This window comes from Acyrthosiphon pisum, chromosome A1, assembly GCF_005508785.2.
Source record: "Acyrthosiphon pisum isolate AL4f chromosome A1, pea_aphid_22Mar2018_4r6ur, whole genome shotgun sequence".
Classification (NCBI taxonomy): Eukaryota; Metazoa; Arthropoda; class Insecta; order Hemiptera; family Aphididae; genus Acyrthosiphon; species Acyrthosiphon pisum.
This window is the reverse complement of record NC_042494.1, coordinates 124308854-124315907: the sequence shown is the minus strand read 5'-3', so window position 1 is coordinate 124315907 and position 7054 is coordinate 124308854. Positions and strand designations below refer to the sequence as shown.

The window sequence follows — 7054 nt, the reverse complement described above, 5'->3', positions numbered from 1 at the left end:
AAAAAAAGTTAATATTTTGTTAAAAATACAGTTATTTTTATTGAAAACTAGCTCTAGTGATTTAGGCAATAATATAATGTTTGTGCCAGTTACCTAAATTATTTAATTAAGAAAAATTGATTTAAAAAAAATTTTAATTAATCAATAATTTGATTTTAGCTAAATGTAGGTACCTATTATATTTTGAATTATCTGGAAATAGCGTAAGTTATTATGATACATATTTTAATTAGTTAAATTAATTAGAAAATGAACTAGGTATAGTAATGTTAAAAAGTAAAAAATTAATTTACCAAATTGTTATCTCCTTGGGTAAAAGAAATTATAATCATTTAAATTATGTAAAGTTATGTTAAGGCACAATATATTGAAGTGAATTATACTATGTATAATCGTAATTTGTTTTTGTTCAGAAACGGTAATAATTAATATTGAATTGTATCAAAGTGAATGTAAAAGTAAATCATTATATGAAATATATTTAAATAGTCTAATCCACTCACTTGTTCTCAACCTTCGATAGCTCAGTTGGTAGAGCGGTGGACTGTAGTGGTACCGATTCACAGATATCCATAGGTCACTGGTTCAAATCCGGTTCGAAGGAAAATTTTTGCAATTTTTTCATAAATCTTACATACTATGTATTCTTATAATAGTACTACATAATATTATTATTATTATTGGAATTTATTTATTTACGATCTTTCGTTTAAAAAACACATAACTTCTTTATTTTTTAATGAAAACATTAATTTTGTTTCATTTGGTCAAAGGTATTATAGATAATATAATTTGAAATAAAATAGAAACCAGAAAAATAGTACCTATGTTGACTTATTTAATAGTTGCATTGATTATAAAGCATTACTTTTTACTACCAACTATTTTTTTGAAAATCTAAAACAGATAACTTAGGTAGGTATAAATCCAATAATGTCTAGAATTTGAGTACCTATATAAACAACATTAGCACAATATATTAAGTTATAAAAAATGTCAACAACAACCATCATATTTTTACATATTACAATGTAATACATAACACCGTTTAGCATTTTTTAACATTTATTGAATGTTTAGTTATGTTTTATGCAATCCGGTTGATGTATCATAGTCTTTAAGTTATAGATCACAAAAATGAAAAATGTACTTATTAATTATTAAAATATTATTTCACGTGGTTACTAAAAAATGTGAATCAAATACACGAATCATCTGGGTTATAAACTTATAATATAATATTAAGTATATAAACCAGCCCGTTATCTGAAGTTTTACTGAAGTTCAGAAGTTACACTATTTACTATTGAACAAGGCTTTGCACCCAAACAATTTATTCGGGTTATGGTTTCGGGTGCTTCAAATAAAATTAGAGGTTGTGGTTTCAGGTTTTCTTCATTTTAAAGAATATGGGTTTTGTTTAGCCAGTTTATTTATTCGGGTTATGGGTTATTTAAAATCGAGTAATATATCGATTTTGTTGTGCGTAAAGTGTTAAATTTGATTAAGCAAAGTATAAAGTTATACAATCAACTTTTCAGTATTAATGTCTAATACAGTAGTGACACACGTTATATAATTTAATTTAATATAATTTAAAATTGTATAATATTAAATGTTTTAACAACTAAGTATTAAATAGTAATAAAGAAAAAAACATACACAAGACAATTTCCACTACGGACATAATAATATTATATTAAAAATTTAAAAATAACACAATTCAAAACAGCCAAAACAATTTATCAGTTGTATCACACTTTTCACATGTAACCAGTATTCCCAATTATGAAAAACTGAATTCTCCATGAAATATACATACAAATTCATATGTCACTTGAAAATGTCATATTTTTTTATACGGGTTATGGGTTAAAACCAGAATTTAATTTCGGCTTTGGGTGTTTCGGGTTATACGTCATCAAAATCAATCGGGTTATAGGGTTTACGGTTTTGATAATTTTTAAGGGTTTTGGCTATATGGGCTAAACGGGCGCAAAGCCTTGCTATTTTCAATGCACTGTTTCATTGTGGATAAAATTCATCAGCTACAGGTCAAGCGCGTTGGATGACTCTTGTTTCTCGGAACTCAATTAAATATATTTAAATATTATCAAACGAAATTAAAGTACGACAACGAACTGACGTACGAATGATGTTTATGCCACCGATGATGTAAAACAAATCGTGTGAATAATGAATATTATACTATTTAGTTTTAGTGTATTGTATATAATACCTACCAATAAAGTAGGTATAAAAGATCATTTTTGGAAGAAATTCTAGTACATAAAAATAGTATACTTGAATTGCCTCCCATAGTATTATTGCATATCTAGATTATTATTTATTAATTAATATATCGATAGTATTTACGTATACTATAATTGATCACAATAATAACGATTTCCGTAATGTTCAAAAAATATACATTTCACCAATATTTACTAAAGTGAAACCTCTCACAAGTCACAACGGACACTTCCAAATAGTGGAAATTTTTTTTTTGAAACAAACTACAAACAGAACTCTTTGAGTAGCGGACAAAATTTCAGTGACCAAGGTAGAGTCTGGTATTTAGTGGTTTCAGTGTATAGTTGCTTTTTCCGGTTTAGGCCCATTTGTGACTATTTTTTTAAGATTTATTGTGATGTTATTACATAGCATAGGCATGATTATTTATAATTATAATATTCACTTTTATTATCTTATTGAATTATTATTAATTACACCATCACTTTTTTTCTATAACATTCGACACTGAATTATTGTTCAATTTATTAAGTATATAAATTTTTGATAAGAACGGACTTATATCCTTCTGGATTTACTATCGTTTGTGCGTTCATAATATAGTTTTTAATTTAAAAAAAAATCAATGTTTGAGATTTAAACTATAAATCAAGTACCTAATTATAATATGTATCGGCGTCGATTCCAGTGCAAGTGAGTCTCTACCTAGATAGATGGCAATATTCGAGTAACCCTTAATAAAAAAAAAAAATTCATGGGACGCAATTCGAGGGTCAGATGCGAGGTAATTGGAGTGTGTCCGTTTTAAGTATACTCGAGTCGTACGGCCAAGTTTACTCAACTAAATAAATGTCTCGTTTAGAAAACGATACATTTTGACGTAGAGCGCGATTTTCATAATATAATAATAATATTATGTTACGACGATCAATATACGCGTGTTTAGTGTTTACCACATTTACCGTCCACTGCGGTTATATTATATTATTATAATATTGTTTATTTGTACTACTTATATATAAACGCGTTGTAATGTGCAATATCGTCCCTACTATTAATAGTTATCAGAGTTCGAGTTGATGAAACGTATCCGTACAATATTATGTTCCACTCTGTGATCACTGGTCAATGATCACCATACATCGCCAATGGATTATTACCACTGTCTATAATATATACTTTATTGGACCCCTCGTGGAAGTAATAATTATACTTTTCTTTATCATATTATACCTATCTAGGTACTCAGAAATATCCGTTATATATTTACCAATAATTAGTGAATTCTACACATGCCACACAGACGTGGACAATTACGGTAATTAGTTGTTATAATGGTTATCTTGAAAATATCAATAGTTTTGTTATATGAATAATGTATATCTTTGAACAGATGCTCATCAAAAAATTACAATACATAAATGTATTTTTTTAATGAACGATTTTACCCATTTAATTGGTGTAATTAATTTTTGATATTATACTTATTTTTAGTTATTTTTTAATGAGGAATGAATACATATTAATACAATATACACAATACAGGGTGTAACATAATGACCTGATAAATAAAATTGAAAATTGATAAAATTTAAACGTATTAAATTGCTATGAAAATTAATTATAAGTATGGGCATCTAATAATTAATAAATAATTTAAGACTTACATAATATGTCAGAAAATTCCTATAAAAAGAATTGTTTTAAATTAATTTACTCTAAAAAAATATTGATATTTAAAAACATTGTAAAATTAAACTAACTGATTTAAATGAACGTTTACCATCAACATTTTTCTAAAAATTAAATCATTTTTTTGTATTAAAGAAATAAGCTAAAAATGAAAAATGTAAATTGTACTTATATTGATATGGAAAAAAGTTATTTCTTTTGTCAGGTCATTCTATTACAGCTTGTATATTATATTTTGTTTTATTTTTATTTTTATTTAATTTAAATTAATATCAAATAATATTAGTTACTTATAATTATTATAATTATAAATAATAACTAAAAACTTCGAAATTTTGAACAAGAACTCTGAATTAATTACATTTCATAACGTAAAATAACACCCTCGATCCGTTAAAAATAATTTATAAAAGTGTTTTGACAATGATGTTGTGATCACGAATAACAAACGATAATTCAATTACTATTTACTGTAATTATAGTCGATATGTTGATCCAGCGTGTTGTGTTATTTTTAATTATATTAATATTCTATATACCTATTGCTTGTAGGTAAATTGTATTAGTTGTAAAAGGATCGCGGTGAATTGATCGCGAGCGAATTGATCGTGAATACAATTGGTCGCCAGGATAGTTTATTGTACTAATTACATAATTAATATAATACGCAAAAAAATACTATTTTGTTATTATACATTATTTCAGGTTAAATAACTTGATGTTAGCATTATTTGTTTGATAAAGGTGTATATGTTTGCACCTTTTAATGTTTAAATTTTTCATACAGGCCCAGCCGCCCAAATTTACTTGGAAAACCAAACCTCACTCAATTTACAAAACAGCGGTAACGATACCAAAATTTAAAATAAGATAAGATAACTATGTAAATAACTAAAAAACAAAAATGTATAACATTAAATGCAACGCTGTAATTTAGCTAAGCAAACAATTATAATCAATTAATGTTATAATGTAAGTATAATTGTAGACACTAATGACCTAGCAGCTGTTGAAGCCTTTATACTCAATAAAAAAAAAGAAAAAACTGAATATATTAAAATAGCGTTTTTTAAGACAAAAAAATGAGTAGTTATAAAATGTAATTATATATTATTAGGTATTTATGAAATTGTCATATCCGTTCAAACCACAACTAATATACAATTTTGGTTGATAAATCTAAAGGCAGTGTATCTTTGATGTACGAGTATATAATAATATTATTAAGTACCTACGCATGCATGGTCATATCATCTACAATTAGTTGCTTCGTTTTTCTCAATGTTGGAAATCATCTTTGAATGGTATTCAAAGTATAAAAGTATTTTATTTTTCACATAATATTTATATAATAAAAAATATATATGTATTAAATAAAGAATGCTACTTTTCATCATCGAAGTGTACTAACAAATAACTTTGTCTGACAATCCACGTCTATTTTAAGTCGTTTTTCATACTTTTATACTGTTTATTAATATGTCTATTTGATTCGATATTTATTTTTTTACTTGATCGAATGAATGCACATATTTTTTTTGTATTATCCAATGTCAGTATTATATTTCACATCACTGATGAAAAACAAAATCAATTTATTAAAGTTATCGAGAATTGTTACCATACCTATATTATAATAATAATAATAGCAGCGGTGCAATAGATGTTATTGGTTAATAGTTATCAAAAAAGTATTTACTTTTACGGGAATTGATTACAAGTTGTTTTAGATTCTGATGAACCGAGTGATTAATATAATATATTGTATTGATTTTAGAATGAGATGTTTTTTTTATATTAGTAATTTTTTTTGTCTGTTATCACATTTTTGATTATAGATTTTCTTAAATTTTCAGTTTTCATTATATTAAAATAGTTTTTTTTTATAGTGTTTTCAAGTAAATTTACTTGTAGAAGTCCCGTAAACGAGTGATCAACTCTATACTTGTCTACTTGATATTCTTTACAAATGTTGATAAGCGGTAACCGGAACATCTACAGCCATGGAGACAGACATAATATTGTTGAAGGGTTCATTTCAAGTTTAAAAACGGATAATTTAATTTATAGCAATCGGAGATGAAAAGGATAGTAATAAAAAACTTGCAAAAAACATATGTATATGGCGTGTTTTAGTGTTTATAAAAAAAGTTAAATGCATTAAGCTACGAACCACATTTTACGGAATTGCTTCAACTACCTGAAATAGATATGTCTACAAAAATAAAAATATGTACAATGGGTACAATAGTTGTACCATAGGTTTCATACGAACGTAAATAAAACGCGTTGTATCAATTTTTTTATACGCATCATAGTTTTTTTCATGGAACTACTGATACCAGGTAAAACCAAGTAAAATCTAAAACATTTTTGATTATTGCTCTTTAAAATAAATAATTAAATTAATGTTCACATAGTTATATGAGCACAGTCTAGTAAAACCGTGGTTCTAGTATATAAGATTTGAACCTGATGCTAAATAAGAATTCGAAGCACTGTGATACAATTACAAAGTGATTTCCACTGGATTATTTGTTGATCCTAATATCTTGTACAATCACTCGACGGATTTGTTGGACATGATTCCCAAATAGTAATTAAATGTCCTTTTTCAATAAGGGATGATTTCACAAATTTCACAAATTCCAAAAATGCATGTACAAGGAGAATGAAATAAAATATATTGTTGTTCAATGGCGTAGCCAGGATTATGAAATGAGGGGTGTTTTAAGTATAGATTAAAACCAAGTTTTTATAGTTTTTGTATATAAATAAATTTAGGGTTCAGGGCTTGACTTGTTGCACTACAAATTATCGAAATATGCAGTCGAAATTCTCAAAATATGCTTAAATATATGTACTATGTAGCAACATTTTAAAATTATTTTTGAAAAATCATGACATATTGCAATTTTGGTAGTAAAAAACTAAAAAATAAGTAGGTATATAAACCTAATAAACCTGATAAATAAATAAATAAATAAATAAATAAATAACAAATTAATTTTTAAAAATACTGGTATACAATACTAGGTTAATAAATAAGTAATAACGAATAACGTGATATGCGAACACGTACCTATATACCTATATACCTATATCTACT

General features: G+C 26.0%; 1 non-coding gene across 1 annotated transcript; it reads left to right on the top strand.

Moving 5' to 3' along the window:
- Positions 1–513: 513 nt before the first annotated feature.
- On the top strand, positions 514–604 carry TRNAY-GUA. Its single transcript is given in 2 exon segments — positions 514–550; positions 569–604. It is a non-coding gene; the product is annotated as a tRNA-Tyr (tRNA).
- The last annotated feature ends 6450 nt before the right edge of the window (positions 605–7054 follow it).